This window comes from Rattus norvegicus, chromosome 4 (assembly GCF_036323735.1).
Source record: "Rattus norvegicus strain BN/NHsdMcwi chromosome 4, GRCr8, whole genome shotgun sequence".
In the NCBI taxonomy this organism is placed as follows: domain Eukaryota; kingdom Metazoa; phylum Chordata; class Mammalia; order Rodentia; family Muridae; genus Rattus; species Rattus norvegicus.
Genome location: NC_086022.1, coordinates 122,721,209 through 122,729,706, shown reverse-complemented (window position 1 = coordinate 122,729,706; position 8,498 = coordinate 122,721,209). Strand labels below are relative to the sequence as shown.

Here is an 8,498-nt window from a genome sequence, read left to right as displayed (position 1 = left end):
GGTGCGGGCACCAACAACATATATTATCTACGCTCATTCATGCAGTCTACAAAGGTCTGTTGGTGCTTACAAAGTCAGTGTTTCGGTTACAGAGATTAAAGAAAACAGGATGCCCAGCTGTAAGAAAACTACAGTCTTGTCTGAGAGTCGATGGCATCTGAGCAAATGATTAGGGTGACACACAGTGAAGGCAGACAGTTGGAAGTTCTCCTGTGGGCTCAATACCAAATCCTACCCAGTTAGGAGTGGATCAAGGAGGGCTCCTCGAGGCAGGGATGATCATGGGCTATGGAGGGAGACTGAGAGGTTACTGGGCAGCAGAGAGTAGGGGGAGGGATGCAGGGAGAGGAAATGGCTTGTTGTTGTTGTTATTCTTTTTTTTTTCCCCCGGAGCTGGGGACCGAACCAAGGGCCTTGCGCTTCCTAGGCAAGCGCTCTACCACTGAGCTAAATCCCCAACCCCAGGAAATGGCTTGTAACAACACATTTACGGATCGTTGTAGGAAGAAGGAAACTGGAGACAAGAGGAAACTGAGTGTGACCTTGGTTGTTAGCCCGAGCCTTGGCTCAGCTGCCCTCAAACAGATCCCCATCCTAGTTTGCTTCTCTGGTGCTGTGATAAAACACTGACCCAAACCAACTGGGAAAGCAAAGGGTTCGTTTTAGTTCATGGATTGCAATCCATCACTGGAGGAAGCCATCCCTGGAAGGAATTCAAGGTAGCAACTTAGAGGCAGGCCCTGAAGCGAAGGCCACGAGAGAACTCCACTTCCTGGCTTGCATCTCTCGGCTTGCTCAGCCTGCTTTCTTATGTAACCCAGGACCACCCTGGGTTACATAACCCAGGTACTGCCCACAGTGGAGTGGGCTCTCTACATCAATTCTTTGGTTTTGTTTTTTTTGTTTTTTGTTTTGTTTTTTTGTTGTTTTTTTTTTTTTTTTTGGAGACGGGTTCTCTGTGCAGCTTTGGCTGTCTTGGAACTTGCTTTGTGCACCAGGCTGACCTTGAACTCAAAGATTCACCTGCCACTGCCTCCCAAGGGCTGGGATTCAAGTCATGCACTATCACTTTCCAGCATTTCACATCAATTCTTAATCAAGAAAATGTCCCATAGAGCTGCTCACAGGCCATGTGATGGAGACAATTCTTCCAAGGAAGTGACTCTTTCACCAATTGACTCTGTGCCAAATTGACCCAAACTAACTAGCACAGACCCCAAATCAGAGTGGTTTAGAAATAGGCACATGTTTCTCTCACATAACAGTGCAGACATGAGCAGAGCAGGGCTAGAAGGAGTCTCAGCTAGAAACCCTGCCTGCTTGTGTCTTAGAGCTCAGCCGTCCCAGTAACATGGATCTCATTCACAGCCTATTGATGGATCGCTGAGCTCTAGCATCGCCTCCAGCCCTGATCGCCTGCCTCTGCGTTCTGCCTGTCATGTCTTCAGTCACTGTGCTCTGCTCTGACCCAATGCATGCTACGCCCACCACTCATCTCTATATTCACGGGATGTTTTGACCATCTTCTCCGCTTCTAGACTCTAACAGGAGGGGCAGGAAACCTCTTAGCTTTGCAGGAACAACTAGAGAATCACACAGGTTGTTCACATGATGTGCTGGTGGCAGATCAAGCTGTAAGGGAGCCTAGGAAAAACAATTCTTTTCTCTAGTCGATATTTGCCGAGTGAGAGATGAGAGATGGGTGGAGACTGACAGCAACCCCAGCCTTGCTTTGCTTCAGTGTGCTAAGCCAGTGAACTCTAGAATGCCCCTGAGGAAAATCAACATAACCTTCGGGAGTCTCCTGCCTTCCATGTCTTGACAGAATGACTTTAAAAGATTTTAAATTTTTATTAAAATGAGGGTGTAAGGAGTTACTCAATGTCACAGACTAAGAGATGAACAAGGATTGGGGCTTATATACAAGGATTCTAATCCCTTTTAAAGATCCTTTCCTGTAGGGAGCCGTATTGGATTTGGGCCTGGCCACTTTTTGACTGCATGGCTCAAAGTGGCTAGGTGACTCTGGGCTGTTTGGCCACAGATATTCACCCCTAAGATGACTGCCATAAAGTCTTGGCAAAAGATTGCTGGACAAAAGCCTCTCCCATGAATTTACGGCACAGGAAGATAACATTCAAGGGATGCCTCAGCTCGAGCAGATGCCAGTTATCTCCTGAGTCAACACCCGGTGTCTCCACCGCCTGACCTCATCGTCTACCGCCTGACCTCTTTGCCTCCTGCTATCACTCCCTATACCCTCATCCCTCCATCCTTCGTGTTTCACAAAGGTCACTCCCCTTACCTGAAAGCCTTAAAAGCTGTAGCATTCACCCCAATAAACGAGACCTTGACAACAGAACTTTTGCTTGGTCTCCTTCTTCTCTTTACCCCCATTTGGCCCACAGGTAGAAAGCCTCTTCGGGACCCTGAATAACTGGGTCCCCACTGGTGGGGACAAGTGGCGCCTGAACAGGGACCCCGAAGCACGGCCAACTACAGGACGACAGAGACAAGAGAGCTGCAGCAGGAATTGAGGAATCTTCAGGCCGGATTGCTCGTGTGTCGCTGGAGAGGGAGGTAAGGACCGGTCAAATAATTGTCCTCCGATTGTCATGGGGAAGGTATTATCTAAGGAGGCTTGTTTCATAGGAGAGATCAAGCGCTCACTCAGGGAGAGAGGATTAAGAGTTAAGAAAAAGGATTTAATCAAGTTCTTTTGTTTTGTTGATGAAAAGTGTCCCTGGTTAATTTTAAGCAATGTGGGGCTGAGGGTGACAAGCGTGCAGGCCTGCTAGCAAGCAAGCTGCAGGCTGTGCGTGGGCAACAGCACAGCTCAGGCCAAGTCAGCATAAGAGGAGTTTCAAGGTGAGGGAGCCGGCCCGGAAGCAGGGACGCATTGGGGTAAGATGGGTTAGAAAAGGCCCCGATGATTTGGGCTATCGTGAGTAAAACTTGTAATAAAAAAGGGACAAGGTAATGGTAAAGTGTTTTTGTGTATGCGTTCTTTTAGAGGTATGTATTAATCTTTGGACCCTGATTAGAGATAGTTTACACCCTAGACATGAGAGAGAATGGGTTTGGGAAAAACAGTCCTCCCAGACTCTCCGCGGATGCTTTGGAGAAAGAGAAAAACTTTCAGAGCTCTCCTAGGAAGAAAAAAGCAGGAGACGTCCTGTCTCTCTGCTGGCTCCTATTGGAGAAATGCTTATTTCTGGTTCTGGGTTCCATAGGTAGGATATCTGGGTCCCTTCGGTGGGACACCATCTAGTTTTTTCCCTCTATGTGTATTGTCTGTCCTTGGTGCACCAAGCTGTCCATGTCTGTCAGTTTATGTCTGTGGTTTTTGTTTCTCGTTGTTTAAATGTTTTCTGTTTCATGTTCAAAAGAAAAAATGGTAAAAACTTTATCTGCTGGTCGTTCACACCTTGATTTGGTTTTAATTCGTTTCAAAAAAGGGAACAAATGAATAAAAAGCAGTTTCAATCGGCCTTTGGAGCCCTGTACCTGTAGCTAGGAACCTAGGTCAGCTGGAGAAGCTGCCCGGGGGCGGAGCGTCTACAGGAGCTGATCTTAAAGGCGCCATCATCCCCTCAGCTTCTATGGTACGGGAGCTGATAGCGGTTTCTCTTGGAAAAATCCCTGACTTATTATTAGACTTAGCAGGTGACAAGTTGCTTCTCTTAAAATCACAGCTAGAAAAGTAAAAATGGTGTTTGGTCTAAATATTAAAGATATGTGTAGCCACTTCAATTTTGTTTCTGACTGGTTTTAAATGTATAAATATGCTCTACATGCCTTGGTTATGGACTATTGGCTTTTAAGTTATTGGATATGGTATTAAAAAAAGGGGGGTGTAACATTGGTAACAGAAAATTGACATAAAATGGTAATTTGGATAGAGTCATTCTAGACAACATGTGGCATGAGCCAACCTAGGGAAACAGGTCTAAATTGAGATAATATTTTTATGGAACTCTTATCCTAGAAACCAGGCTTCTAAAAGAATTTAGGGCAATGTCTCTTTGTTGAGGTATTGGAGACCGCACCATCATGCGTTCATATGCAGGAATTGGCAGTCAAACTTTGTAGCATGAAGGATAGACTTGGTGTCTTGGAGACTAGAATTTGGAGACTAGATCATTTGTTGGAGGTTGAGTTTTGCTTTCCAAAGTTGTGGTTTGCCCTGAAGTTACCTGTATTTTGATGCTAATTCTACTGCCCCAAGGGAAGCTGCCTAGTCGTACTCAGAACTCAGGTGACTTTCCAAAGTTGTGGTTGTGCTCTGGTGTTACAGAATTTAAGGATTGTGATTAAGGATTGCCAGTGTTATACTGACTAACTCAAACTTATTTATAATTTTAAAAAATGGCTAATAGCCTTATTATGTAATTTTGTCACTTCTTCAATGTAAGAAGTTAAAACTTTAAATATTTCAGTGTATATGGAAATTTTTACAACAAACCTTTGCTCTCAAAATGAGCTTTAATATTTGGGGAGTAGCTGTTACACTACTCCAGAAAAGAATATTTGAAACTAATTTTAAGCTTCTAAGGATATGTTAATTGGCTAAGTACCTCACCTTACCAAAGGACTTAGGCCTTTGTTATCCTCATTGGAGATAAAGCTTCAGTTGTGTTAATACAGAATTGTAGGCTAGAGTCTTGAAAGTATTTTAAAAAGAAACCTGGTAAAACATATCTTATTCCAAACAGCAATTAAATTGGCTATTACATAATACTAATATTTGGCCTACAAATTTTTCAGGCAAAATTGATAATTTTACTCTTTGCATGCTTTTGTATTTCCTGTAAATTTGTGCATGCAACCCATAGGAAATGAGCTTATTGTATTTATAGGTGGTTCATCTAATGAAAAGGCTACATGTATGATTGGATCACTTGTTTATTCTCTTGAGTTTCCCCTGCTTCAGCACAGATTATTAAATTACATGCTGTAGCCAGTTTTTAAAATGTTTTAAAAAAAATCAAGCTTTCAATTCATATACTGATAGCCAATGTGTGGTTTATGGTTTACAGTTGATTAAAAAGTTTTCTTTCTTTTTTTTTTTTTAGATACTACTAGCCCTCAAATTTTACAATTACTTAATGCTTTATTAGAGGCAGGTTTTCTACTTGAAATCACTGAGTGATGATTTCAGTGTGAATGTCTGACAACTCACTGTCCTTTCAGTGCTCTGGCTCAGACAACTAAACAAAACCATAGACCCAGCTCTTTAAAAATGGTAATGGAGTTGATAACACACCCTCATGAGAAGAGGAAGACTCCATTTGCTTACTTTCAACGCCCAGCCTCACCCTGCCAACTCAGGGATTTCTAAATAAGGCTAAATCTGGACCTTGTTTACAGGATTTGGCATTTCTTTTTTTTTTTTTTTTTTTTTTTGGTTCTTTTTTTCGGAGCTGGGGACCGAACCCAGGGCCTTGTGCTTCCTAGGTAAGCGCTCTACCACTGAGCTAAATCCCCAGTCCAGGATTTGGCATTTCTAATTAATCCTTATGTTTAGGTAAATAAAGCTGGTGAGGTGCTGGAGAGATGGCTTAGTGGTTAAGAGCACTAAGTACTGTTCCTTTATAGGCCATTTAAGAACTCAAACTGGATTGCCTGGACCCCTTAGCAAGGGAGGACAATGATACCAGGCAGATTATAGGCCTTACATAGGAACAATTAGTCAAAAAAAAATGTCATTCTTTATATCACCAAAACAATAATGCTGGAGACAATAATTTGGTATACAAGTCAATTTATAAATACAAGTGCTCAGTGTCCTCAATTTAATCCTTGAGGACTTATCTTAATAAATAATATCTTAACAATGTCTTAATAAATAAAAAGGGGGAGTTACATCCCTGTATGCTATACAATTATTTAATAATACTCCTTTTATTTCCAATTTTAAAATTTGTATGCCAAGGAACACTCTGAGTTTATGGCACCCTACAACTAGGCATACTTCTGCCTAGGTGAAATAGAAAGATTCACGTATTGGCATGATCCTGTTCAGATATTTTATATGGGGAAGAGGGAATGTTTGTGTTTCTTCTACAGGATGCTACAGGAGTGTGCCAGCTGCCTGAGTGGCTGGTGAGACTTGCTGATCCTGGGAGCATGAAGATTCAGCTCTCCTGGTTCAGGTCCCTGGAGTCATTCCTGTGCCCTTGGAGGAAGATGGAGACTTTTTAAGATTTACCCTCACCGAGGTAGCCGGGGTGGAAAGTTGTATTTTGGGAGAACATATGCTCCCTCTTCACCAGCTGTTAGAAATATACAACCATACCTTGGTTGTTAACAAACATCATGAGTACCTGCTCGCCCCAAACCATACTTATCTGGCCTGTTCATCAGGGCTGACTACCTATGTAATATCTGAGTTCTTGCAGCAGCACGATTATTGCGTATTGGTACAACTACTCCCAAGACTCAGCATTCATAAACCAACAACGCTATCATTTACTCAGCACTGCAATTGACCAGGACCTAGCTGAGCGAGGGCTTAGCCAATTTAAAAGATTCTGTTGCCTCCCTTTCAGAAGTAGTACTGCAAAATAGAAGAGGGCTTGATTTACTCTTCCTACAACAAGGAGGACTTTGTGCAGCCTTAAAAGAGGAATGCTGTGTTTATGTAGATAAGACTGGACTTGTAGAAGACAGTCTAAGAAAAGTGAGAGATAGCCTGGAAAAACGAAAAAGGGAGAGAGAACAACAGGAGTCCTGGTATAAAAACTGGTTCTCCACATCCCCATGGCTCTCTACCCTGTTGCCTTCAATTTTGGGACCCCTTGTGGGCCTACTTTTGTTGATTTCCTTCGGTCCTTGGGCCTTTCATCGACTTACACACTTTATTAAATCACAAATAGATTCTGCTTTGCCTAGAAATTCTGTTTCAGTACATTATCATCGCTTGGAGACCGGAACAACTAAGGAGAACCAGAGAGACAACAAACAAGATGAGGTGACTACAACATATCAGGAGAGGCTCAACTTCCACAATCTCCTAAATTAATGCCATCTGGCCCCTACTCTTTCGCCCCTGGGCTCAAATAAGAGGAATGAGAAGATGACCCAATGTAGCCATCATCAGTGACAGGCAACTTCCTCTGACCCTTGACCAATCTAAGTCATGGAACCTTGGGGGCGACAAGGTGATCCTATGACAGATAAGGCTGGGGTTCGAGAGGTTGATCCTAAGACAGAGGTGGCTACACCCCATTTAAACGTACAGGCCGGTCAAATGCTCCTCTGCCCACTTTCTCCCCCAATAAACACACACGTATAGCCCAGAACGGTGTGTTACAGCATAAGTTCATTCCTAGCCATTGGGGTGCAGTCCTAACTGCAAGAGTGGCTCGCCATGGCCGTTCTGGGCACTCTGTGAGGCATGTCTGATCTCTCTCAGACCACTACTTCCACCTAATGGTCTTTTATAAAAGAAAAATGGGGGAGATTTAGGGAGCCTGGCCGCTTTTTGACTGCATGGCTCAAAGTGACTAGATGACTCTGGGCTGTTTGGCCACAGATATTCACCCCTAAGATGACTGCCATAAAGTCTTGAGATTGTTGGACAAAAGCCTCTCCCATGAATTTACGGCACAGGAAGATAACATTCAAGGGATGCCTCAGCTCGAGCAGATGCCAGTTACCTCCTGAGTCAACACCCGGTGTCTCCACCGCCTGACCTCATCGTCTACTGCCTGACCTCTTTGCCTCCTGCTATCACTACCTATACCCTCATCCCTCCATCCTTCGTGTTTCACAAAGCACTCCCCCTACCTGAAAGCCTTAAAAGCTGTAGCATTCACCCCAATAAACGAGACCTTGACAACAGAACTTTTGCATGGTCTCCTTCTTCTTTTCACCCCCATTTGGCCCACAGGTAAAAAGCCTCTTCGGGACCCTGAATAACTGGGTCCCCGCTGGTGGGGACACTTTCCATAGCTGTCCTGCTCACGTTTTAAGACCTATACCACATTCCCTGCCTGAACTAGGCAAGTCATGGACACAGCTTTCACTGTCCCAGACTGAGGACCCCAGGGCAGGTGTTTTGACAACTTCAGGAAGGGAAATTAGGTGTACAGCAAACTTATACCACTTTGCACCTGAACCCCAGCATAAATACCTTTTGGGGTGCTCACTGTTCTTCCTCAGCTGAAGAGCCCTCATCTGTCTCTGCAGGATTAGAAAAGATGTCACATATCCCCACAGACGAGCCCAACGACGGCTCTCTCTCCTTCCAACTTAGGATATATCAAAACTTCCTTCCATCAAGCCCCACAGGTTTTCTGAAGTGACACGAGCTAAGATCAAGCCTTTAACACATTGCTACAAGGAAATCACTGGATCAGAGCAGATGATTCCAGAAAACACTCACAGGAAGGGGAGCTGATAACATAGATTAAAAACCTCTAATCCAGAATCTGAAGTGCTTCCAAGTAGAAGTTGTCACATCCAACCACCGTGGCAGGCCACAATCAAAACAC

At 43.9% G+C, this 8,498-nt stretch overlaps 1 long non-coding RNA gene across 1 annotated transcript; it reads left to right on the top strand.

The window, feature by feature from the left end:
- The first annotated feature begins 954 nt into the window (after positions 1 to 954).
- On the top strand, positions 955 to 7,848 carry LOC134486810 (uncharacterized). The gene is made up of 2 exons (XR_010066203.1): positions 955 to 2,580; positions 6,070 to 7,848. It is a non-coding gene; the product is annotated as an uncharacterized LOC134486810 (long non-coding RNA).
- Positions 7,849 to 8,498: the final 650 nt, after the last annotated feature.